The sequence below is a fragment of the Arachis hypogaea genome, chromosome 7, assembly GCF_003086295.3.
Source record: "Arachis hypogaea cultivar Tifrunner chromosome 7, arahy.Tifrunner.gnm2.J5K5, whole genome shotgun sequence".
In the NCBI taxonomy this organism is placed as follows: Eukaryota; Viridiplantae; Streptophyta; class Magnoliopsida; order Fabales; family Fabaceae; genus Arachis; species Arachis hypogaea.
This window is the reverse complement of record NC_092042.1, coordinates 35815453-35843341: the sequence shown is the minus strand read 5'-3', so window position 1 is coordinate 35843341 and position 27889 is coordinate 35815453. Positions and strand designations below refer to the sequence as shown.

At 40.6% G+C, this 27889-nt stretch overlaps 2 long non-coding RNA genes across 2 annotated transcripts; both read left to right on the top strand.

The window, feature by feature from the left end:
* Positions 1-15203: 15203 nt before the first annotated feature.
* LOC140174221 (uncharacterized) lies at positions 15204-15751 on the top strand. The gene is made up of 3 exons (XR_011863469.1): positions 15204-15367; positions 15458-15512; positions 15600-15751. It is a non-coding gene; the product is annotated as an uncharacterized lncRNA (long non-coding RNA).
* A 7697-nt stretch (positions 15752-23448) lies between these two features.
* Positions 23449-23996, top strand: LOC140174220 (uncharacterized). The gene is made up of 3 exons (XR_011863468.1): positions 23449-23612; positions 23703-23757; positions 23845-23996. It is a non-coding gene; the product is annotated as an uncharacterized lncRNA (long non-coding RNA).
* The last annotated feature ends 3893 nt before the right edge of the window (positions 23997-27889 follow it).

The following is a 27889-nucleotide window of genomic DNA, read 5'->3' as shown; positions in this document are numbered from 1 at the left end:
AATGTGATGATCCGTGACACTCATCATCATTCTCACCTATGAACGTGTGCCTGACAACCACCTCCGTTCTACCTTAGATTGAGTGGATATCTCTTGGATTCCTTAATCAGAATCTTCGTGGTATAAGCTAGAATTGATGGCGGCATTCTTGAGAATCCGGAAGGTCTAAACCTTGTCTATGGTATTCTGAGTAGGATTCAAGGATTGACTGACTGTGACGAGCTTCAAACTCGTGATTGTGGGGCATTAGTGACAGACGCAAAAGAATCACTGGATTCTATTCCGACATGATCGAGAACCGACAGCTGAATAGCCGTACTGTGACAGAGCGCGTTGAACATTTTCACTGAGAGGACGGGACTGTAGCCATTGACAACAGTGATGCCCAACATACAGCTTGCCATGGTAAGGAGTAAGAAGGATTGGATGAAGACAGTAGGAAAGCAGAGAGATGGAAGGGACAAAGCATCTCCATACGCTTATCTGAAATTCTCACCAATGAATTACATAAGTATCTCTATCTTTATTTTATGCTTTATTCATAAATCATCTATAACCATTTGAATCTGCTTGACTGAGATTTACAAGATGACTATAGCTTGCTTCATACCAACAATCTCCGTGGGATCGACCCTTACTCGCGTAAGGTTTATTACTTGGACGACCCAGTGCACTTGCTGGTTAGTTGTGCGAAGTTGTGATAAAGAGTTGAGATTGCAATTGAGCGTACTATGTTGATGGCGCCATTGATGATCACAATTTCGTGCACCAAGTTTTTGGCGCCGTTGCCGGGGATTGTTCGAGTTTGGACAACTGACGGTTCATCTTGTTGCTTAGATTAGGTATTTTTCTTCAGAATTTTTAAGAATGAATTCTAGTGTTTCAAGGTGATGTTCTTATCATCACCAAAGCTGATTGATTTTCATCAATTTAGCTCTTAAATGCAATGTCCTGCTGAAGCTTGGCTAGCCATGTCTAATTTCTTTAGACTGAAGCTTTAGACTAACATTGCATGATTCCTGGAATTCTTATTAAAAATTTTGAATCTCTTTATTTTCTTTTCCATATAATTTTCGAAAAAACCAAAAGAATTACAAAATCATAAAAACCAAAAATATTTCTTGTTTGAGTCTAGTGTCTCATTTTAAGTTTGGTGTCGATTGCATGTTTCTGTTCTTCTTGCATTTTTCATGTGTCTTCATTGATCTTCAAGTTGTTCTTGATGATTTACTTGCTCTGATCTTGAAATTCTCTTGTTTTGTGTGTTTTGTTGTTTCTCATATGCATTCTCAACTTGTTAGTGTCAGTAGTATACAAAGTTCTAAGTTTGGTGTCTTGCATGCATTGTTTATTTGATCTTAGTTTCATTTTGATTATTCCTCATTATTAAAAATCCAAAAAAAAATTAAGTTGTGTCTTTTGAAGCCAATAATACAGAGAATTGAAGATTCAGAACATACAGCAGAGGAATTACACAGAAAAAGCTGGGCGTTCAAAACGCCTAGTAAGGAAGGAAAACTGGCGTTTAAACGCCAACCAGGGTGCCTGGCTGGGCGTTTAACGCCCAAAAGGGTAGCATTTTGGGCGTTAAACGCCAGAATGTATACCATTCTGGGCGTTTAACGCCAGGATGGCACAAGAGAGAAGATTTTGTTTTTAATTCAAATTTTTTTTCAAGTTTTCATAATTTTTCAAAATCAAATCTTTTTCAAATCATATCTTTTCAATCATATATTTTCAAAATCAATTTCTTTCCATTTTCAAAAATACTTGCTAACAATTAATGATTTGATTCAACATTTCAAGTATGTTGTCTTTTCTGTTGAGAAAGGTTTAATGTTTGAATCATATCTTTTCTTGTTAGCCAAGTCATCGATTTTAAAAATCAAATCTTTTTAAATTGTTTTTCAATCATATCTTTTCAATCATATCTTTTTAATCACATCTTCTTCAAAATAATTTTCAAATCATATCTTTTTTATTTCTAATTTCAAAATCTCTTTCAAAAATCACTTTATTTCTTTCCCAATCATATTTTTCGAAAATCATTCTTCAATTTTTCAAAATGTTCTGAAAATCTTTTTAATTTATTTTCGAAAATTTATTCCCCTCTTCTCACATCCTTCTATTTATGGACTAACACTCCTCCTCAATGCACAATTTGAACTTTATCTTTCTAAGTTCGAATTCTTCTACCTCTTCCTTCTATTTTTCTTTTCCTCTGACACCTCAAGGAATCTCTATACTGTGACATAGAGGATTCCATAATTTTCTTGTTCTCTTCTCTTTCATATGAGCAGGAGCAAAGATAAAAGCATTCTTGTTGAGGCTGACCCTGAACCTGAAAGGACCTTGAAGTGAAAGCTAAGAGAAGCTAAAGCACAACTTTCTGTAGAGGACCTAACAGAAATCTTCAAACAAGAAGAAGACATGGCAGCCGAAAACAACAACAACACCAACAATGCAAGGAAGGTGCTGGGTGACTTTACTGCACCTACTCCCGACTTCTATGGGAGAAGCATCTCTATCCCTGCCATTGGAGCAAACAACTTTGAGCTTAAACCTCAATTAGTTTCTCTAATGCAACAGAATTGCAAGTTCCATGGACTTCCATTGGAAGATCCTCATCAGTTTTTAGCTGAATTCTTGCAAATCTGTGACACTGTCAAGACCAATGGTGTTGACCCTGAGGTCTACAGACTTATGCTATTCCCTTTTGCTGTAAGAGACAGAGCTAGGATATGGTTGGACTCACAACCTAAAGAAAGCCTGAACTCTTGGGAAAAGCTAGTCAATGCCTTCCTGGCAAAGTTCTTTCCACCTCAAAAATTGAGTAAGCTTAGAGTGGAAGTCTAAACCTTCAGACAGAAGGAAGATGAATCCCTCTATGAAGCTTAGGAAAGATACTAACAATTGATCAGAAAGTGTCCCTCTGACATGCTTTCTGAATGGAGCATCATAGGTATCTTCTATGATGGTCTGTCTGAACTATCCAAGATGTCATTGGACAACTCTGCTGGAGGATCTCTTCATCTAAATAAGACACCTGCAGAAGCTCAAGAACTCATTGAAATGGTTGCAAATAACCAATTCATGTACACTTCTGAAAGGAATCCTGTGAAGAATGGGACGAATAAGAAGAAAGGAGTTTTTGAGATTGATACTCTGAATGCCATATTGGCTCAGAATAAAATATTGACTCAGCAAGTCAATATGATTTCTCAAAGCCTATCTGGAATGCAAGCTGCACCAGGCAGTACTAAGGATGCTTCATCTGAAGAAGAAGCTTATGATCTTGAGAACCCTTCAATGGAAGAGGTGAATTACATGGGAGAACCCTATGGAAACACCTATAATCCTTCATGGAGAAATCACCTAAATCTCTCATGGAAGGATCAACAGAAACCTCAACAAGGTTTCAACAACAATAATGGTGGAAGAAACAGGTTTAGCAATGGCAAGCCTTTTCCATTATCTTCTCAGCAACAGACAGAGAATTCTAAGCAGAGCCACTCTGATTTAGCAACCATGGTCTTTGATCTAATCAAAACCACTCAAAGTTTCATGACTGAAACAAGGTCCTCCATTAGAAACTTGGAGGCACAAGTGGGTCAGCTGAGTAAGAAAGTTACTGAACTCCCTCCTAGTACTCTTCCAAGCAATACAGAAGAGAATCCAAAAGGAGAGTGCAAGGCCATCAACATGGCCGAATTTGGAGAGGAGGAAGAGGCAGTGATCGCCAATGAGGAAGACCTCAATGGACGTCTACTGGCCTCCAATGAGTTCCCTAATGAAGAACCATGGGAATCTGAGGCTAACACTGAGACCATAGAGATTCCATTGGATTTACTTCTGCCATTCATGAGCTCTGATGAGTATTCTTCCTCTGAAGAGGATGAAGATGTCACTGAAGAGCAAGTTGCTAAGTACCTTGGAGCAATCATGAAGCTAAATGACAAGTTATTTGGTAATGAGACTTGGGAGGATGAACCCCCTTTGCTCACCAAAGAACTGGACGACTTGACTAGGCAGAGATTACCTCAAAAGAGACAGGTCCCTGGGAAGTTCTCAATACCTTGTACAATAGGCACCATGACCTTCAAGAAGGCTCTATGTGACCTAGGATCAAGCATAAACCTCATGCCTCTCTCTGTAATGGAGAAGCTAGGGATCTTTGAGGTACAAGCTGCAAGAATCTCACTAGAGATGGCAGACAATTCAAGAAAACAAGCTTATAGACTTGTAGAGGATGTTCTAGTAAATATTGAAGACCATTACATCCCTGCTGATTTTATAGTCCTAGAGACTGGGAAGTGCATGGATGAATCCATCATCCTTGGCAGACCCTTCCTAGCCACAGCAAAGGTGGTGATTGATGTTGACGGAGGAGAATTGATCATTCAAGTGAATGAAGAATCCTTTGTGTTTAAGGCTCAAGGATCTCCCTCTGTAACCATGGAGAGGAAGCATGAAAAGCTTCTCTCAAAACAGAGTCAAACAGAGCCCCCACAGTCAAATTCTAAGTTTGGTGTTGGGAGGCCACAACCAACTTCTAAGTTTGGTGTTGAACTCCCACATTCAAACTCTAAGTTTGGTGTTAGGAGGTTCCAACATTGCTCTGAGTATCTGTGAGGCTCCATGAGAGCCCACTGTCAAGCTACTGACATTAAAGAAGCGCTTGTTGGGAGGCAACCCAATGTTATATTTATCTCTTTTCCTTTGTTATTTTATGTTTTTTATAGGTTGATGATCATGGGAAGTCACAAAATCAATTGAAAAGAGCAAAAACAGAATGAAAAATAGAAAGAAAAATAGCACACCCTAGAGGAAAACTTGCTGGCGTTTAAATGCCAGTAAGGGCAGCAAATGGGCGTTTAACGCCCAGTCTGGCACCATTCTGGGCATTTAACGCCAGAAAGGGCACCAGATTGGCGTTAAACGCCAGGAAGGGGCAAGAAGCTGGCGTTAAACGCCAGAAATGGGCACCAGCCCGGCGTTTAACGCTAGAATTGGCAGAAGGAGCATTTTTGCTCGCCACTTGGTACAGGGATGAATTTTCCTTGACACCTCAAGATTTGTGGATCCCACAGGATCCCTACCTACCCCACCACTCTCTCTCTCTTCATCACCCATTCACCAATCACCTCAACACCTCTTCCCCAAAAATCCCTCACCTATCAAATCCCACTATTCTCTTCACCACTCACATCCATCCTTCATAAAGCCCACCCATAATAGCCGAACCATACACCCCCTCTCCACTCCTATATAAACCCATCTTCACTCCTTCATTTTCACACAACTTAAACACTACTTCTCCCCCTTGGCCGAATCACAAAGCCACATCCATCTCCTCTATTTCTTCTTCTTCTACTATCTTCTTCCTTCTTTTGCTCGAGGACGAGCAACCCTTCTAAGTTTGGTATGGTAAAAGCGTTGCTTTTTATTTTTCCATAACCATTTATGGCATCTAAGGCTGAAGAAACCTCTAGAAAGAGGAAATGGAAGGCAAAAGCTTCCACCTCCGAGTCATGGGAGATGGAGAGATTCATCTCAAGGGTGCATCAAGACCACTTCTATGAAGTTGTGGCCATGAAGAAGGTGATCCCCGAGGTCCCTTTCAAACTCAAAAAGAGTGAATATCCGGAGATCCGACATGAGATCCGAAGAAGAGGTTGGAAAGTTCTTACCAACCCCATTCAACAAGTCAGGATCTTAATGGTTCAAGAGTTCTATGCCAATGCATGGATCACCAAGAACCATGATCAAAGTGTGAACCCGGACCCAAAGAATTGGCTTACAATGGTTCGGGGGAAATGCTTAGATTTTAGTCCGGAAAATGTAAGGTTGGCATTCAACTTGCCCATGATGCAAGGAGATGAACACCCTTACACTAGAAAGGTCAACTTTGATCAAATGTTGGACCAAGTCCTCATAGACATTTGTGAAGAGGGCGCTCAATGGAAGAGAGATTCAAGAGGGAAGCCGGTTCAACTGAGAAGGCATGACCTCAAGCCCGTGGCTAGAGGATGGTTGGAGTTTATCCAACGCTCAATCATTCCCACTAGCAACCGGTCCGAAGTTACTATAGACTGGGCTATCATGATTCATAGCATCATGATTGGAGAGGAAGTAGAAGTTCATGAGGTTGTATCCCAAGAACTTTATAAGGTGGCGGACAAGTCCTCTACCTTGGCAAGGTTAGCCTTCCCTTATCTCATTTGTCACCTCTGTTATTCAGTCGGAATTGACATAGAGGGAGACATCCTCATTGATAAGGACAAGCCCATCACTAAGAAAAGGATGGAGCAAACAAGAGATCCCACTCATCATGAAATCCCTGAGATACCTCAAGGGATGCACTTTCCTCCACAAAATTATTGGGAGCAAATCAACACCTCCCTAGGAGAATTGAGTTCCAACATGGGACAACTAAGGGTGGAGCACCAAGAACATTCCATTCTCCTCCATGAAATTAGAGAAGAACAAAGAATCATGAGGGAGAAGCAACAAAGGCAAGGAAGAGACATTGAGGAGCTCAAGCACTCCATAAGATCTTCAAGAGGAAGAACAAGGCGCCATCACTAAGGTGGACCCGTTCTTTAATTTCCTTGTTCTTTATTTTCCTATTTTTCAAATTTTTATGCTTATGTTTATCTATGTTTGTGTCTTATTACATGATCATTAGTGTCTTAGTGTCTATGCCTTAAAGTTATGAATGTCCTATGAATCCATCGCCTTTCTTAAATGAAAAATGTTCTTAATTGAAAAAGAGAAGAATTGCATGAATTTTGAATTTTATAATAGATTAATTATTTTGATGTGGTGGCAATACTTTGACTTCTGAATGTATGCTTGAACAGTGCATATGTCTTTTAAATTTGTTATTCATGAATGTTGGCTCTTGAAAGAATGATGAAAAAAAGGAGACATGTTACTAAGGATCTGAAAAATCATAAAAATGATTCTTGAAGCAAGAAAAAGCATTGAATTAAAAAAAAAGAGAGATTATGTTCGGAAAAAAAAGAGAGAAAGCAAGCAGAAAAAGCCAATAGCCCTTTAAATCAAAAGGCAAGGGTAAAAATAAGGTTGTGATTCAATGCAAAAAAAGTGTGCTTAAGAACCCTGGACACCTCTAATTGGGGACTCTAGCAAAGCCGAGTCACAATCTAAAAAGGTTCACCCAGTTATGTGTCTGTGGCATGTATGTATCCGGTGGTAATACTGGAAGACATAGTGCTTTGGGCCACGGCCAAGACTCATAAAGTAGCTGTGTTCAAGAATCATCATACTTAACTAGGAGAATCAATAACACTATCTGGATTCTGAGTTCCTATAGAAGCCAATCATTCTGAATTTCAAAGGATAGAGTGAGATGCCAAAACTGTTCAAAGGCAAAAAGATAAAAGCCCCGCTCATCTAATTAAAACTGATCTTCATAGATGTTTTTGGAATTCATTGCATATTCTCTTCTTTTTATCTTATTTGATTTTCAGTTTCTTGGGAACAAGCAACAATTTAAGTTTGGTGTTGTGATGAGCGGATAATTTATACGCTTTTTGGCATTGTTTTTAGTATGTTTTAGTTAGTTTTTATTATATTTTTATTAGTTTTTATTTAAAATTCACTTTTTTGGACTTTACTATGAGTTTGTGTGTTTTTCTGTGATTTCAGGTATTTTTCTGGCTGAAATTGAGGGACCTGAGCAAAAATCTAATTCAGAGGCTAAAAAGGACTGCAGATGCTGTTGGATTCTGACCTCCCTGCATTCGAAGTGGATTTTCTGGAGCTACAGAAGCCCAATTGGCGCGCTCTCAATTGGGTTGGAAAGTAGACATCCTGGGCTTTCCCGCAATGTATAATAATTAATACTTTTTCCGAGATTTGATGTCCCAAACAGGCGTTCCAAGTCAGCTCAAGAATTCTGGCGTAAAACGCCAGAACTGGCACAAGAATGGGAGTTAAACGCCCAAACTGGCACAAAAGCTGGCATTTAACTCCAAGAAAAGTCTCTACACAAAAATGCTTCAATGCTCAGCCCAAGCACACACCAAGTGGGCGCGGAACTGGATTTTTACGTCATTTACTCATCTTTGTAAACCCTAAGCTACTAGTTCTCTACAAATAGGACCTTTTGCTATTGTATTTTCATCTTTTGATCACTTTAGATCTTTAGATCATCTTTGGACGTTTAGTTCTTAGATTATGGGGGCTGGCCTCTTGGCCATGCCTAGACCTTGTTCTTATGTATTTTCAACGGTGTAGTTTCTACACACCATAGATTAAGGTGTGGAGCTCTGCTGTACCTCGAGTATTAATGCAATTACTATTGTTCTTCTATTCAATTCAGCTTATTCTTGTTCTAAGATATCACTTGTTCCTCAACTTGATAAATGTGATGATCCGTGACACTCATCATCATTCTCACCTATGAACGTGTGCTTGACAACCACCTCCGTTCTACCTTAGATTGAGTGGATATCTCTTGGATTCCTTAATCAGAATCTTCGTGGTAGAAGCTAGAATTGATGGCGGCATTCTTGAGAATCCGGAAGGTCTAAACCTTGTCTGTGGTATTCTGAGTAGGATTCAAGGATTGAATGACTGTGACGAGCTTCAAACTCGCGATTGTGGGGTGTTAGTGACAGACGCAAAAGAATCACTGGATTCTATTCCGACATGATCGAGAACCGACAGCTGAATAGCCGTGCTGTGACAGAGCACGTTGAACATTTTCACTGAGAGGACGAGACTGTAGCCATTGACAACGGTGATGCCCAACATATAGCTTGCCATGGAAAGGAGTAAGAAGGATTGGATGAAGACAGTAGGAAAGCAGGGAGACGAAAGGGACAAAGCATCTCCATACGCTTATCTGAAATTCTCACCAATGAATTACATAAGTATCTCTATCTTTATTTTATGCTTTATTCATAAATCATCTATAACCATTTGAATCTGCCTGACTGAAATTTACAAGATGACCATAGCTTGCTTCATACCAACAATCTCCGTGGGATCGACCCTTACTCGCGTAAGGTTTATTACTTGGACGACCCAGTGCACTTGCTGGTTAGTTGTGCGAAGTTGTGATAAAGAGTTGAGATTGCAATTGAGCGTACCATGTTGATGGCACCATTGATGATCACAATTTCGTGCACCAGACAACTTGGCATTTAGCTTCATAATGGCTCCTAGATATTGAGCAACTTGCTCTTCAGTTACATCTTCATCCTCTTTAGAAGAAGAATAGTTCTCAGAGCTCATGAATGGTAAAAGGAGGTTCAATGGAATCTCTATGGTCTCTAGGTGAGCCTCAAATTCCTTAGGTTCCTCAGTTTAGAACTCCTTTTTGTTCAGAGGACATCCCAGGAGGTCTTCCTCACTGGGATTCACGTCCTTCTCTTCCTCTTTGGATTCGGCCATTGTGATTATGTCAATGGCCTTGCACTTTCTTTTTGGATTCTCTTCCGTATTGCTTGGGAGAGTAGTATGAGGGGTTTCAGTGATTTTCTTACTTTAGTCGGCCCACTTGTGCCTCCAAATTTCTAATGGAGGACCTTGTTTCACTGATGAGCGGATAATTTGTACGCTTTTTGGCATTGTTTTTAGTGTGTTTTTAGTATGATCTAGTTAGTTTTTAGTATATTTTTATTAGTTTTTAGTTAAAATTCACTTTTCTGGACTTTACTATGAGTTTGTGTGTTTTTCTGTGATTTCAGGTATTTTCTGGCTAGAACTGATGGCGGCATTCAAGAGAATCCGGAAGGTCTAACCTTGTCTGTGGTATTCTGAGTAGGATTCAATGATTGAATGAATGTGACGTGCTTCAAACTCCTGAGGGCGGGGCGTTAGTGATAGACGCAAAAGAATCACTAGATTCTATTTCGGCCTGATCGAGAACCGACAGATGGATAGCCGTGCCGTGACAGGGTGCGTTGAACATTTCCACTGAGAGGATGGGAGGTAGCCACTGACAACGGTGAAACCCTTGCTTAAGCTTGCCATGGAAAGGAGTAAGAAGGATTGGATGAAGACAGTAGGAAAGCAGAGAGACGGAAGGGACCAGCATCTTCATGCGCTTATCTGAAATTCCCACCAATGAATTACATAAGTATCTCTATCTTTATCTTTATGTTTTATTCATATATCACCATACCCATTTGAGTTTGCCTGAGTAAGATTTACAAGGTGACCATAGCTTGCTTCATACCAACAATCTCTATGGGATCGACCCTTACTCGCGTAAGGTTTATTACTTGGACGACCCAGTACACTTGCTGGTTAGTTGTGCGAAGTTGTGTTTGTGCCATGGTATTGAACACCAAGTTTTTGGATTCATTACCGGGGATTATTTGAGTTGTGAAAAGTATTGATCACAATTTCGCATACCATTCACTCATGAAACTTAAAGTGGCCTTAGATAGATCAGAGACTATGTTTGCTAAGCTAGAGGGGCTCTGCTCAGAATTCTCTGTCTGTTGCTGAGAAGATGATGGAAAAGGCTTGCTATTGCTAAGCCTGTTTCTTCCACCATTATTAAAGCCTTGTTAGGGCCTTTGTTGATCCTTCCATGAGAAATTTGGATGGTTTCTCCATGAGGAATTATAGGTGTTCCCATAAGGTTCACCCATGTAATTCACCTCTGCCATTGCAAGGTTCTCAGGATCATAAGCTTCTTCTTTAGAAGATGCCTCTTTAGTACTGTTGGATGTATTTTTCCATCCATTCAGACTCTGAAAAATCATGTTGACTTGCTGAGTCAATATTTTGTTCTGAGCCAATATGGCATTTAGAGCATCAATTTCAAGAACTCCCCTCTTCTGAGGCATCCTATTACTCACAGGATTCCTCTCAGAGGTGTACATGAATTGGTTATTTGCAACCATGTCAATGAGTTCCTGAGCTTCTGCAGGCATTTTCTTTAGGTGAATAGATCCACTTGCAGAATGGTCCAATGACATCTTAGACAATTCAGACAGACCATCATAGAATATATCTAGGATGGTCCATTCTAAAAGCATGTCAGAAGAACACTTTTTGGTCAGTTGTTTGTATCTCTCCCAAGCTTCATAGAGGGATTCACCTTCTTTCTGTCTGAAGGTTTGAACATCCACTCTAATCTTACTCAGCTTTTGAGGAGGAAAGAACCTGGTCAAGAAGGCCGTGACCAGCTTATCCCAAGAGTTCAGGCTATCTTTAGGTTGAGAGTCCAACCATACTCTAGCTCTGTCTCCTATAGCAAAAGGGAAAAGTATAAGCCTGTAGACCTCGGGATCAACCCCATTGGTCTTAACAGTATCACAGATCTACAAGAATTCAGTTAAGAACTGAAAAGAATCTTCTGATGGAAGTCCCTGAAACTTGCAGTTCTGTTGCATCAGGGAAACTAACTGAGGCTTTAGCTTAAAGTTGTTTGCTCCAATGGCAGGGATTGAGATGCTTCTTCCATGTAAGTTGGAATTTGGTGCAGTAAAGTCACCAAGCATCTTCCTTGCATTGTTGTTGTTGGGTTTGGCTGCCATATCCTTTTCCTGTTCAAAAATTTCAGTTAGGTCCTCTTCAGAGTACTCTGCTTTAGCTGCTCTTAGCTTCCTCTTCAAGGTCCTTTCAGGTTCAGGATCAGCTTCAACAAGAATGCCTTTTTCCTTGTTCCTGCTTATATGAAAGAGAAGAAAACAAAGAGAGAAGAGGAATCCTCTATGTCACAGTATAGAGATTCCTTTATGTGAGTAGAAAAAGAACAGAGGAAAGAGAAGAAAAATTCGAACACAGAAGAGAGAAGAGGGTTCAAATTTTTGAGATGAAGAGAAGTGTTAGTAAATGAATAAATAAGTAGAAGAAGATGAGAGGGAGAGAATTTCGAAAATTGTTTTTGAAAAATGGTTAGTGATTTTCAAAAATTAAGAGAAGAAATAAAATTAAAATAAAAAATTTGAAACAATTAGTTAATTAAAAAGAATTTAAAAAAAAGAGAGATAATTTTCGAAAATTAGAGAGAGGAAAGTAGTTAGGTGGTTTTGAAAAAGATAAGAAATACTAAAACAAACAAAAAGTCAATTAGTTAGTTGAAAAAGATTTGAAATTCAATTTTGAAAAAAAAAAGATATGGTTTGAAAAAGATTTGATTTTTTAAAATTAAAATTGATTACTTGACTAACAAGAAACTAAAAGATATGATTCTAGGATTTAAAGATTGAACCTTTCTTAACAAGAAAGTAACAAACTTCAAATTTTTGAATCAATCACATTAATTGTTAGTAAAGTTTTTGAAATTTTGAAATAAAGATGAGAAAAAGATTTTGAAAATCAAATAAGAAAAATTTCAAAAAATAATAAGAAAAATGAAAAAGATTTGATTTTTGAAAAAGATTTTGAAAAGATAGGATTTTTAAAAATGAAATTTTGACTTGACTAACAAGAAACAACTTATTTTAAAAATTTTTGACTAAGTCAACCCAAAGATTTCAAAAATTATGAGTAAAATAAGGAAAAGATATTTTTTATTTTTGAATTTTTAATGATGAGAGAGAAAAATACAAATATGACACAAAACATGAAAATTTTGGATCAAAACCAATGATGCATGCAAGAACACTATGAATGTCAAGATGAACACCAAGAACACTTTGAAGATCAAGATGAAAATCAAGACTTATTTTTGAAAAAATTTCAAGAAAAGAAAAATATGTAAAACACCAAACTTAGAAATTTTTAATGCTTAGACACTATGAATGCAAAAATGCATATGAAAAACAACAAAAGACACAAAACAAGAAAACATGAAGATCAAACAAGAAGACTTATCAAGAACAACTTGAAGATCATGAAGAATACATGCATGAATTTTCGAAAAATGCAAAAGTTTTTAAAACATGCAATTGACACCAAACTTAAAATTTGACATTAGACTCAAACAAGAAACAAAAAAAAATTTTATGATTTTATTATTTTTTTATTTTTCGAAAATAATTTTTAGAAAAAATGAAAACAGAGAAAAAAAATTTTTGAAAGATTTTTGAAAACTTTTTGAAAAGAAAATTACCTAATCTGAGCAACAAGATGAACCGTCAGTTGTCCAAACTCAAACAATCCCCGGCAACGGCGCCAAAAACTTGGTGCACGAAATTGTGATCATCAACAATGGTGCCAATAGACTTGGAGCTCTCAAACGTGAATCACACTTTGTCACAACTTCGCACAACTAACCAGCAAGTGCACTGGGTCGTCCAAGTAATACCTTACGTGAGTAAGGGTTGATCCCCCGGAGATTGTTGGTATGAAGCAAGCTATGATCATCTTGTAAATCTCAGTTGGGCGGATTCAAATGGTTATAATGGTTTTCGAAAATAAGGATAAATAAACAGAAAATAAAGGTAGAGATACTTATGTAATTCATTGGTGGGAATTTCAGATAAGTGTATGGAGATGCTTTGTCCCTTCTGAATCTCTACTTTCCTACTGCCTTCCTCCAATCATTCTTACTCCTTTCCATGGCAAGTTGTATGTGGGGTTTCACCGTTGTCAATGGCTACCTCCCGTCCTCTCAGTGAAAATGGTCCAAATGCTCTGTCACAGCACGGCTAATCATCTGTTGATTCTCGATCATGTCGGAATAGAATCCAGTGATTCTTTTGCGTCTGTCACTATGCCCAACACTCGCAAGTTTGAAGCTCGTCACAGTCATTCAATCCTTGAATCCTACTCGGAATACCACAGACAAGGTTTAGACTTTCCAGATTCTCAAGAATGCTACCAATGTATTCTAGCTTATACCACGAAGATTCTGAATAAGGAATCCAAGAGATACATGCTCGTTCTAAGGTAGAATGGAAGTGGTTGTCAGTCACGCGTTCATAGGTGAGAATGATGATGAGTGTCACGGATCATTACATTCATCATGTTGAAGTACAACGAATATCTTAGAATAAGAATAAGCTTAATTGAATGGAAGAATAATAGTAATTGCATTAATACTCGAGGTACAACAGAGCTCCACACCTTAATCTATGGTGTGTAGAAACTCCACCATTGAAAATACATAAGTGATGGTTCAGGCATGGCCGAGAGGCCAGCCTCCAAAACGTGATCAATAGTCTCCTAAGATGAACAATCGATTAAAACTGAGACCAAAGATGTCTAATACAATAGTAAAATGTCCTATTTATACTAGACTAGTTACTAGGGTTTACAGAAATAAGTCTAAGTGCAGAAATCCACTTCCGGGGCCCACTTTGGTGTGTGCTTGGGCTGAGCTTGATCTTTACACGTGTAGAGACTTCTCTTGAGGTTAAACGCCAAGTTGTAACGTGTTTTTGGCGTTTAACTCTGGTTTGTGACGTGTTTCTGGCGTTTTACTCCATAATGCAACATAGAACTGGTATTGAACACCAGTTTGTGTCATCTAAAGTCGAATAAAGTATGGACTATTATATATTGGTGGAAAGCCCTAGATATCTACTTTCGAAATCAGTTGAGAGCGCACCATTTGGTGTTCTGTATTTCCAGAAAATTCATTTTGAGTGCAGGGAGGTCAGAATCCAACAGTATCAGCAGTCCTTTGTCAGCCTTCTATCAGATTTTTGCTCAGGTCCCTCAATTTCAGCCAGAAAATACATGAAATCAACGAAAAACACACAAACTCATTGTAAAGTCCAGAAATGTGAGTTTTTCATAAAAAGTAATAAAAATATCCCTAAAAGTAGCTAGATCCTACTAAAAACTACCTAAAAACAATGCCAAAAAGCGTATAAATTATCCGCTCATCAGCGTGCACACAAGGTTGTGCGTATGCACATGCTGGAAAGTGCGTTCCATTAGGAGTGATCACACGTTTCTATGCGTGTACTCAACAAGGAAAATTTTGCCTTCTGTGCGTACGCACACCTTTATGCATACACACACTTTGAGAAACTCTTCTGGGAGTGTGTACGCATAACCCTATGTAAAACCCGGTTAATTAACGGCTAATTAACCCATAAATGAGAATTTATTCTAGAAAGCCTAAAATGTGATTTTTATGGCTAAATGTGATAAAAGAGACTGAGACGAGAATTTTGGTACCAATTTTATAGAATTCGGACCAAGATTGGACCGAACGGGCCAAACCGGGCCAATTGGACCCAAAGTGGGCCCTTGGCCCAACATAACTTAACCAAAACCCTAGTTTTCAGCACTCTCTCTCCTCATTTGTTACACACACAAGCTGAAATGGTGGAGAGGAAGGGAAGAACATTCTCTCAACTTCTCTCTCTCACTTGATCTTCAAATCACCATAACTTTTGATCTAGAGCTCCGATTGCCGCCCCGTTTGCGGCCACGCGTTCACCGCGGAGAGCTCTACAAAACCCATATAATCAATCTTGAGGTAAGCCACACCTTGCTGTTCGAAATCTCAGCCCCTATTTTCGAGTTTTATGGGTGAAATGTTGAGATTTTGGGTTCTTTGATGTTATAGGGCCCAACTCTCTTGAAGGAGAAGGTTGATCTTGTCTCCTTGGACCTTGGGTGTGGTAAGATTCTCAACCCTAGTGTATTTTTGTTGTTTTATGATGTTTGGGTTTGAGATGTTGTGTATGGGTATGATGGTTGTGGCTTAGGTTGTGTATGTGTGGATATTGGAGCTTGATTGGTGATTTTGAAAAGCTTGGAAAGGGTTTGGTGGTGCAAAATCTGTTCTTGGAAGTGTTGAGGCCTTGAGAGCTTGTGGATAAGTGGTTTAGAAGTGCTCCGGTGGAGCTTGGGAAAATCGGCTAAGGTATGGTTTCGGTTTCCCGTATCTAATATGTAATGTGGTAGGAAATACTTAGGCTAGAGGCCCTAAGATAGGCATTGAATGGTTGATGTTATTGAATGAATGAGATATATGATGTGGTCATATATGTGATGATGATTATTGATGCCTTGGTGGTATGATGTGTGAGAAATATGCATGTTGTAATATATGCTTGATTATTGGTTATGGTTGAATTGTGGGTTGAACCATGTTGATGGTGAGTATGATGCTGTTTGTGTACCATGATGATTTATTGGAATTGGTTTTGTTGAGAATTGGCATGAGGAATAGTAGATGACATGTCAATATGTTTGAGTTTGAGCCACTTGGGTGAAGTGGTATATAATGGTGAAATAGTGATTTTGGTAAATTGTGAGTTATGTGTCAATGTGTGAGTTGAGGAGGCTTGATGTTAAATTTGATACATTTTGAATTGATTTCAAAGAAAAGGGATGAAATTGACATGTTTTGATTGATTTTGGAAAGAGTTGAAAATGGTTTGTTTTGAAAATGGCATATTGTGGTTTTGTATGAAAATATGGTTTTTGGGCATACTTTGACGGGACATAACTTGGACTACGGATCCCCGTTTTGTACCAAATCTGTTTAGAAATGAAATTGGATCCGGGATGTCCATGCCGTTCGAAGAACGGGCGAAAAACGATTTAAAATGAGGAAGTTATGTCCGTTGGAAGATTGGGGTAAAAATCTGTGAATTCTGCAGCTTTTAACTTAGAAAATTTTTAGCAGAATCACCCCTTGCGCGTGGGCGCACCTGGCGCGTACGCGCCGATCTTCCGAAAAGCGCCATCCACGCGTACGCGTGATGTGCGCGGGCGCGCCGATTGTGCTGCACCCAATGCCCAGCCATTTTCCAGAGAGTTATGCCAGAACTGTGCCGGTGTTGTGCCTGGGGCACGAGAACACCCGCGCGTACGCGAGGTTGACGCGTGCGCGTCGATGGGCAAGTTTGGAATCCACGCGTTAGCGTGCATGACGCTTACGCGTCGATGAGTTTTTGAGACCATCCACGCGTGAGCGTGGAGTGCGCGTACGCGCGGCCCTGTTTTCATCCCAAAGTTGATTTTTGAGTTTTAAAAGCCAAATCTCATACTTCTAAGCCTCCGATCTCACCATTTATGTCTTAAATCATTATGGCATGCCTAGCTATTAAAAAGGGGCTAGTGAATGTGATAACTTGCGAGTGAAGCAAGGGAAATATGAATGATCAATGAGGATCAAGATGATTATGTGAGATGTGGAGGAAGGTGGAGGAAGTGCTTGTTATACCATGGGCCGAGAGGCTATAATTGTTAATGAAATGGTTGGTTATGGATTTAACCATGAGCCGGAATAGCTGTGTATGCTATGAATATTGGCTGGTTCTGGATTGAACCGTGAGCCGGAATGGCTAGTATGGATGTTGATCCATGGATGAGAATTCATGCATGTTGATGCTGAATTATTGATAATTGTGAAATTGCACTTCCACTATCTGAGTACGAGTTCCTTGGGTAGTAGCAGTGGCTAGCCACCACGTGCTCCAGGTTGAGACTCGAAGCTCTGTTAACCCTATGTTGTAAGTGTGGCCGGGCACTGTGAAAGGCCCGGATGAGCTCGAACCCCCGTAAATATTCACCAATGAGGGTGATGTATATGGATCATGTTTATGATCAAGTTTATAACGAGTATAACTCGAATTTGGGGATGCACGACAGAGGGACAGTCCAATGGTTAGCGACCAGGACTTGTCGGGTTGGCTATATAACCGACAAGATGATATCATCAGCCACTAGGGACAGGCATTCATCATATGCATACTATATGAATTGTTTGAGATTGCCTAATTGACTGCATATAACTTGCTAATTGTCTAAATGTCTTACTTGCTCCTATTTGTATATTCCTTGTTTGATATAACTGTGTTTGCTATATTATATCCTGCTGGTAGTTGGGAGGTCTGAAGGAATTGGAAAGGGCAGTATTAGTTAGACTGAAGAATCTTTAGTCAGTTGCCTTGTATGGTTTAGCTTTTTTATAAGCTGGGATATTATCTGAAGGAAGTTCTAGGATTGCCTTCGGCTTTCCTCCATTATTATGTATTATATATGTGGAAGCTGTTACCATGCTGGGGACCTTTGGTTCTCACCCATGCGGATTTTGTGGTTTTCAGATGCAGGACGTGAGGCGTCCCGCTGATGCATGCTGGAGACTTCTTTTATTGCGAAGATCCTTTGCTCTCGGGGCTATGTTTTGGTTTATATGTTTTGCTTAGATACTTTTATCTCCATTGAATAATACAAACTGTGATGACTCCTCTTATGGGAGATTTTGGAGAATAGGTTTGATGTATTTGTGTCCCTTTGGGGTCTTCCTTATTTTATCATATGTATATATTGTTATGCTCAAACCGGTTATCTTCGCAGCCGGAACTCGAGTCTTGATATTCCTGTTTTTGACACTCCTCTGTTTATATATAATCACGCGTTGGATTATCCTTTTTCGTTATGTTATCGATCGGAGTGTTGCGCTTTAAGGTTGCGGTTTTTGTTTACCCCTTTTTCTACAAAGGCTCCTAGTTATAATCAATTATTCATACTATTATACGTACTAATTTTTATTTTAGAGGTCGTAATACCTTGCCATCTCTGAATTATGACTTAAGCATAAGACTCTGTATGGTGGGGTGTTACATTATGGTATCAGAGCAGTTCGTTCCTGTAGAGCCTGAGGGATGGACTGATTATGCTTCTGTGCATTCTCTGTGTGTGTGTGCTATGTGCTATTAGTATATCTGCTTGATATAATTGGCATAAACGTTTATGCGCATGCATTTGGGACTTTGAAGTACTAGACTTCCGATATTGAGACTGATCAACTTAATATCGATTGTTTGGTATGTATAGGAACCAGATGGCGCCTCGTGGACGCGGTAGAGGTAGTGCGAGAGGTCGTACGAATGCTCGTGCACCGGAGAATAACCCTAATGACCCGGTGAACTTTATGACTGCGTTGGAGAACATGGCTGCTGCTATGCAAGCCACTGCTGAGGCTCTTGGTCAACAGATGAACAACCATGGTAATGATGGAGGTGGAGTTCAGGGCCCGATGACCTTGGCAAACTTTTTGAAGGTTAATCCGCCTAAGTTCAAGGGAACTACTAGTCCGACTGAGGCTGATACATGGTTTCAAGCTATAGAGCGAGCGCTGCAAGCGCAAGTGGTGCCTGAAGGACAGCGTGTTGAGTTTGCTACCTATATGCTTGTCGGTGCAGCATCCCATTGGTGGCAAGGTATCCGACGTCTTCTGCAGCAGGGTGATGACTATATCACTTGGAATGTTTTCCAAGAGGAGTTTTATAAGAAGTACTTTCCGACTTCTACTAGGACGGCTAAGGAACTTGAATTGCTACAGCTGAAACAGGGTACTATGTCCATATCAGAGTATACTGACAAGTTTGAGGAGTTGTTCAGGTTCTCTCGCATGTGCCAAGGGACCCCAGTGGACTATGAGGAATGGAAGTGTGTTAAATATGAAGGAGGACTCCGGAGTGATATCTTCAGTTCAGTGGGACCAATGGAGATTAGGACCTTCTCCGAGTTGGTAAACAAGTGTAGGGTTGCTGAAGAGTGTGTGAAGAGGGCAACCGCTGAGAAAGGGAGTCAAAGGGGATCATTCCCACAGAACCGAGGGAAGAGCTTTGCACCTAGAGGTTCGTCTTTCAAGAGAGGAAGCTCTTTCAGGAGGCCCAACAACAACAACAATTCCCAAGGGAAGAAGTTTGGGAAGCAGCCTCAGAATGATCAAGCTTGCACTAGGTGTGGGAGTCACCATCCGGGAGCACCATGCAAGGCCGGATGGGGTTTGTGCTACAATTGTGGAAAAGCGGGGCATAAAGCCGCCAATTGTCTGGAGAGACAGAAACAAGGTGCTGGAAAGGCACAACAGACTGGTCGGGTGTTCACCACTTCAGCTGTAGGAGCTGAGGGATCTGAGACACTCATTCGAGGTAACTGTGAAATAGCTGGTCAAACTTTAAATGCTTTATTTGATTCGGGAGCATCACATTCATTCATTGCATTTGAGAAAGCCCATGAGTTAGGACTGAAGATTGTAACTTTAGGTTATGATCTAAGAGTGTACAATGCTACCCATGAAGCCATGGTAACTAGGCTAGGATGCCCGGAAGTTTCCTTTAGATTCAAGCAGCGTGATTTTGTTCATAATTTAATCTGCTTGCCGATGATTGGTCTTGATCTTATCTTGGGATTTGACTGGTTATCTAAGAACCATGTTCTGCTTGATTGTTCTACAAAGTCGGTGTACTTTATGCCGGAAGATACAGAAGGGCCGGTAGTGGTAAATAATTATTACTTGAATTCGATGATGGTGAATTGTTCCGGAACCGAATGTCAGGGTATCATGTTGTTAACCGCGGGTGTTTCGGGTGATGATCAAAAGTTGGAACAGATTCCGGTTGTGTGTGAGTTTCCGGAAGTGTTTCCCGATGATATTGATGAGTTTCCACCTAACCGAGAGGTTGAGTTTGCTATTGAATTGGTGCCCGGGGCGGGGCCAATCTCAAGTGCCCCTTACAGGATGTCACCGTTAGAGATGAATGAGCTAAAGTCTCAGTTAGAGGACTTGTTGGGAAAGAATTTTATACGACCAAGTGTCTCTCCGTGAGGTGCTCCAGTGTTACTGGTGAAGAAGAAGGATGGGAGTATGCGGCTTTGTGTGGATTACAGGCAGCTGAACAAGGTTACAATAAAGAATAAGTACCCATTGCCGAGAATTGATGATCTCATGGATCAGTTACAAGGAGCTGGAGTTTTCTCCAAGATCGATTTGCGATCCGGTTATCACCAGATAAGGGTGAGGGATGAGGATATCCCTAAGACCGCTTTCAGGACTCGTTATGGTCATTACGAGTACACGGTAATGTCATTTGGGTTGACAAACGCTCCTGCGGTATTCATGGATTACATGAATAGAGTTTTTCGTCCGTTTCTGGACAAATTCGTTGTTGTCTTCATTGATGACATACTGATTTACTCCAAGACTGAAGAAGAGCATGCGGAACACTTGAGGACCGTATTGCAGATTCTAAAGGAGAAGAAACTCTATGCAAAACTGTCTAAATGTGAATTTTGGAAGAGTGAGGTGAAGTTTTTGGGCCATGTGGTGAGTAAGAAGGGAATAGCCGTAGATCCAACTAAGGTGGAGGCTGTAATGGATTGGAAGCAACCAACCACCGTGATGGAGATAAGGAGTTTTCTGGGTTTAGCTGGCTATTACCGAAGATTCATCAAGGGCTTTTCACAGATAGCTTTGCCAATGACAAAGTTAACCCGCAAAGACACTCCATTTGTTTGGACTCCTGAATGCGAGGAGAGCTTTCAGACATTGAAGAAAAAGTTGACCACTGCACCTGTGTTAGTGTTACCCGAGCCGAATGAACCATTTGAGGTGTATTGTGATGCCTCATTAAAGGGTCTAGGATGCGTGCTGATGCAGCATCGTAATGTGGTGGCGTATGCCTCACGACAGTTGAGACCTCATGAAGTTAGTTACCCTACGCACGATTTGGAACTCGCTGCGGTTGTGTTTGCCTTGAAGGTGTGGAGGCATTATCTCTATGGGGTTAAGTTCCAAGTTTTCTCTGATCATAAGAGCTTGAAGTACCTCTTCGATCAGAAAGAGCTCAATATGAGGCAGAGGAGGTGGATGGAATTGTTGAAAGACTACGACTTTGAGTTACATTACCATCCGGGAAAGGCGAATGTAGTGGCAGACGCGTTAAGTCGGAAGTCGTTATATGCGGCTTGGATGATGCTTCAAGAGGAGAAGTTGCTCAAGGGATTTGAGAGTCTGAAAATTGGCGCTCGAGAAGTATCCGGAACCTTGTGTTTGAGCCGATTAGAGCTCTCAAGTGATTTTAAGTCCGAACTCCTAAAGGCTCATCAAAATGGTGAAGCGTTATGGAAGGTGTTACCGGCTATTGAGCAAGGAAAACGGTGGAGAGTGTCGGAAGAAAAAGATGGGTTATGGAGATTCAAGGGTAGGATCATTGTGCCGGATGTTGGCACTTTGAGGCAAGATATTTTAAAAGAGGCACACAAAAGCGGATTCTCCATTCACCCGGGAAGTACTAAGATGTACCATGATTTAAAGGCAATGTTTTGGTGGCCGGGTATGAAGCATGATGTGGCGGAATATGTTTCAAAGTGCTTAACTTGTCAAAAGGTAAAGATTGAACATCAAAGACCTTCCGGGATGTTGCAACCTTTAGAGATTCCACAATGGAAGTGGGAAAGTATTGCAATGGACTTTGTGTCGGGATTGCCAAGGACTAGAACTGGTTTTGATGCTATTTGGGTGATTGTGGACCGATTGATGAAGTCAGCTCACTTCCTGCCCATTCGTATGACTTACACCCTTGAGGAGCTAGCACGGTTATACATAAAGGAGATTGTGAGACTTCATGGTGTACCTACTACTATAATCTCTGATAGAGATCCTCGTTTCACTTCAAGGTTTTGGGGTGCATTTCAGAAAGCTTTTGGAACCCGATTAAGCTTGAGCACGGCCTACCATCCTCAAACAGATGGTCAATCTGAGAGGACGATCCAAACACTAGAAGATATGTTGAGAGCTTGTGTTTTGGACCAACCGGCGAGTTGGGATCGGTATATGCCATTGGTGGAGTTTGCATACAATAATAGCTATCATGCGAGCATTGGGATGGCTCCGTATGAGGCCTTGTATGGGAGGAAATGTCAATCTCCGCTATGTTGGTATGAAGCTGGAGAGAAAGGCTTGTTGGGGCCGGAATTGATAGCTGAGACTACTGAACAAGTCAAGAAAATCCGAGATAGGATGCTTACGGCGCAGAGTCGTCAAAAGAGTTACGCCGATCAAAGGCGAAAGCCCTTAGAATTTGAGGAAGGAGACCATGTTTTCCTTAAGGTTACTCCGACTACGGGAGTAGGTAGGGCAATTAAGGCAAAGAAGTTGAATCCTCGATACATTGGTCCATTTCAGATCCTGGAGAGGATTGGACCGGTGGCGTATCGGATGGCTCTACCACCTCATCTTTCGAACCTGCACGACGTGTTTCACGTGTCGCAGCTTCGGAAGTACACTCCTGATGCTAGCCATGTGTTGGAACCTGAATCGATTCAGTTGAGGGAAGATTTGACGCTTCCAGTGGCTCCGGTCAGAATTGATGATACTAGTATCAAACGGTTGCGTGGAAAAGAGGTTTCATTGGTCAAAGTGGCATGGAGTCGAGGCGGTGTTGAGGAACACACTTGGGAACTCGAGTCAGAGATGCGAACGGATTATCCACATTTATTCCGAGGTAATTGCATTTGAATTTTGTGGGCAAAATTCCCAATTAGCTGGGTAGAATGTAAAACCCGGTTAATTAACGGCTAATTAACCCATAAATGAGAATTTATTCTAGAAAGTCTAAAATGTGATTTTTATGGCTAAATGTGATAAAGGAGACTGAGACGAGAATTTTGGTACCAATTTTATAGAATTCGGACCAAGATTGGACCGAACGGGCCAAACCGGGCCAATTGGACCCAAAGTGGGCCCTTGGCCCAACATAACTTAACCAAAACCCTAGTTTTCAGCACTCTCTCTCCTCATTTGTTACACACACAAGCTGAAATGGTGGAGAGGAAGGGAAGAACATTCTCTCAACTTCTCTCTCTCACTTGATCTTCAAATCACCATAACTTTTGATCTAGAGCTCCGATTGCCGCCCCGTTTGCGGCCACGCGTTCACCGCGGAGAGCTCTACAAAACCCATATAATCAATCTTGAGGTAAGCCACACCTTGCTGTTCGAAATCTCAGCCCCTATTTTCGAGTTTTATGGGTGAAATGTTGAGATTTTGGATTCTTTGATGTTATAGGGCCCAACTCTCTTGAAGGAGAAGGTTGATCTTGTCTCCTTGGACCTTGGGTGTGGTAAGATTCTCAACCCTAGTGTATTTTTGTTGTTTTATGATGTTTGGGTTTGAGATGTTGTGTATGGGTATGATGGTTGTGGCTTAGGTTGTGTATGTGTGGATATTGGAGCTTGATTGGTGATTTTGAAAAGCTTGGAAAGGGTTTGGTGGTGCAAAATCTGTTCTTGGAAGTGTTGAGGCCTTGAGAGCTTGTGGATAAGTGGTTTAGAAGTGCTCCGGTGGAGCTTGGGAAAATCGGCTAAGGTATGGTTTCGGTTTCCCGTATCTAATATGTAATGTGGTAGGAAATACTTAGGCTAGAGGCCCTAAGATAGGCATTGAATGGTTGATGTTATTGAATGAATGAGATATATGATGTGGTCATATATGTGATGATGATTATTGATGCCTTGGTGGTATGATGTGTGAGAAATATGCATGTTGTAATATATGCTTGATTATTGGTTATGGTTGAATTGTGGGTTGAACCATGTTGATGGTGAGTATGAGGCTGTTTGTGTACCATGATGATTTATTGGAATTGGTGTTGTTGAGAATTGGCATGAGGAATAGTAGATGACATGTCAATATGTTTGAGTTTGAGCCACTTGGGTGAAGTGGTATATAATGGTGAAATAGTGATTTTGGTAAATTGTGAGTTATGTGTCAATGTGTGAGTTGAGGAGGCTTGATGTTAAATTTGATACATTTTGAATTGATTTCAAAGAAAAGGGATGAAATTGACATGTTTTGATTGATTTTGGAAAGAGTTGAAAATGGTTTGTTTTGAAAATGGCATATTGTGGTTTTGTATGAAAATATGGTTTTTGGGCATACTTTGACGGGACATAACTTGGACTACGGATCCCCGTTTTGTACCAAATCTATTTAGAAATGAAATTGGATCCGGGATGTCCATGCCGTTCGAAGAACGGGCGAAAAACGATTTAAAATGAGGAAGTTATGTCCGTTGGAAGATTGGGGTAAAAATCTGTGAATTCTGCAGCTTTTAACTTAGAAAATTTTTAGCAGAATCACCCCTTGCGCGTGGGCGCACCTGGCGCGTACGCGCCGATCTTCCGAAAAGCGCCATCCACGCGTACGCGTGATGTGCGCGGGCGCGCCGATTGTGCTGCACCCAATGCCCAGCCATTTTCCAGAGAGTTATGCCAGAACTGTGCCGGTGTTGTGCCTGGGGCACGAGAACACCCGCGCGTACGCGAGGTTGACGCGTGCGCGTCGATGGGCAAGTTTGGAATCCACGCGTTAGCGTGCATGACGCTTACGCGTCGATGAGTTTTTGAGACCATCCACGCGTGAGCGTGGAGTGCGCGTACGCGCGGCCCTGTTTTCATCCCAAAGTTGATTTTTGAGTTTTAAAAGCCAAATCTCATACTTCTAAGCCTCCGATCTCACCATTTATGTCTTAAATCATTATGGCATGCCTAGCTATTAAAAAGGGGCTAGTGAATGTGATAACTTGCGAGTGAAGCAAGGGAAATATGAATGATCAATGAGGATCAAGATGATTATGTGAGATGTGGAGGAAGGTGGAGGAAGTGCTTGTTATACCATGGGCCGAGAGGCTATAATTGTTAATGAAATGGTTGGTTATGGATTTAACCATGAGCCGGAATAGCTGTGTATGCTATGAATATTGGCTGGTTCTGGATTGAACCGTGAGCCGGAATGGCTAGTATGGATGTTGATCCATGGATGAGAATTCATGCATGTTGATGCTGAATTATTGATAATTGTGAAATTGCACTTCCACTATCTGAGTACGAGTTCCTTGGGTAGTAGCAGTGGCTAGCCACCACGTGCTCCAGGTTGAGACTCGAAGCTCTGTTAACCCTATGTTGTAAGTGTGGCCGGGCACTGTGAAAGGCCCGGATGAGATCGAACCCCCGTAAATATTCACCAATGAGGGTGATGTATATGGATCATGTTTATGATCAAGTTTATAACGAGTATAACTCGAATTTGGGGATGCACGACAGAGGGACAGTCCAATGGTTAGCGACCAGGACTTGTCGGGTTGGCTATATAACCGACAAGATGATATCATCAGCCACTAGGGACAGGCATTCATCATATGCATACTATATGAATTGTTTGAGATTGCCTAATTGACTGCATATAACTTGCTAATTGTCTAAATGTCTTACTTGCTCCTATTTGTATATTCCTTGTTTGATATAACTGTGTTTGCTATATTATATCCTGCTGGTGGTTGGGAGGTCTGAAGGAATTGGAAAGGGCAGTATTAGTTAGACTGAAGAATCTTTAGTCAGTTGCCTTGTATGGTTTAGCTTGTTTATAAGCTGGGATATTATCTGGAGGAAGTTCTAGGATTGCCTTCGGCTTTTCTCCATTATTATGTATTATATATGTGGAAGCTGTTACCATGCTGGGGACCTTTGGTTCTCACCCATGCGGATTTTGTGGTTTTCAGATGCAGGACGTGAGGCGTCCCGCTGATGCATGCTGGAGACTTCTTTTATTGCGAAGATCCTTTGCTCTCGGGGCTATGTTTTGGTTTATATGTTTTGCTTAGATACTTTTATCTCCATTGAATAATACAAACTGTGATGACTCCTCTTATGGGAGATTTTGGAGAATAGGTTTGATGTATTTGTGTCCCTTTGGGTTTCCTTTGGGATCTTCCTTATTTTATCATATGTATATATTGTTATGCTCAAACCGGTTATCTTCGCAGCCGGAACTCGAGTCTTGATATTCCTGTTTTTGACACTCCTTTGTTTATATATAATCACGCGTTGGATTATCCTTTTTCGTTATGTTATCGATCGGAGTGTTGCGCTTTAAGGTTGCGGTTTTTGTTTACCCCTTTTTCTACAAAGGCTCCTAGTTATAATCAATTATTCATACTATTATACGTACTAATTTTTATTTTAGAGGTCGTAATACCTTGCCATCTCTGAATTATGACTTAAGCATAAGACTCTGTATGGTGGGGTGTTACACCCTATGTGTACGCACACTACCCTGTTTTTCAATAAAAACCTTGTTTTTAACTATTTTACCTTCCCAACAAACTTGTAAACTTTTGTAATACTTATTTAAGATTCTTTAACTTGAATTTAGGCTTCGAGACATAGAGAATACCATAAGTAGGTTAACTAGACAAATTTGGGTAAAAAGTTTAGAAAACGGAGGCATAGGTTTCTGGAGTACTAAGGAAGGATTTGTTGAGTGAAATGACGAAGTATTGCACTGACTATTGAGGTCATGAGTTGTGGAAATTATGAATTTATGATGGTTGAGACGAGTTAGGGACTCGGAATGGAATGATTGATTACTGATGTACTTAAAAATGATTTTTGAAAGCCACTGCTATATTATTTCATACTGAGATTGTTGAGACGCTATGCGCCTGACAAGGACAGTTGGTTAATCTCGCTTGTCGAGGTCACGGCAACAGCGTAAGGACGGTTGGTTAATCCCGTTTACGTTGAGATGTGAGGTTTGTGGCAAGAGTGTCTCGCTCGCATTCCTTCGAAATCACTAGAGTGTGCAGGCACTATATCCTGGACCATGTTTCGAGCACGATATCTCGGGTCCATTATGAGACCAAAGGGCGACATCTCCATGAAGATGTGTCAGGTTGGCAGTTGAACCGACGATGTGATATCACAGCCAAATAGGACAAGCATTCATCATGTACATCTTCTATCTGTTTGTTTGCTTTGCCGACTTGAAATTGCTTGCCTAATTGTATAACATGATTAATTGCTTCTTGAATTTCTTGATATACATGCTATACTTGTGCTTTTCTTGCATTGCTATTATTTGTGTTTCCTACTGGGATTAAGGAGGTTCAGTAGGCGGTGGAGATGGGATCACATGGTAGTTAGGCTGGTAAAGGCTGTGGGACAGCGGTGAACTGATTGTTAGAAATCCCTTAAGATAGTTTACACCGTTTCATAAAGGATTTAAAGTTATGGTTTTGATTTTAGTTATGCTTTAAGTTAAATCTTATGATTGATATGAAGCTCTAGGATTGCCTCTGGCATCCAGTGGTTTTATATCTTACATTGCTGGTCACTGTCACCATACTGAGAATCTCCAGTTCTCATTCTATACTTTGTTGTTGTTTTTCAGATGCAAGTCGCAACCTACCTCGGTGA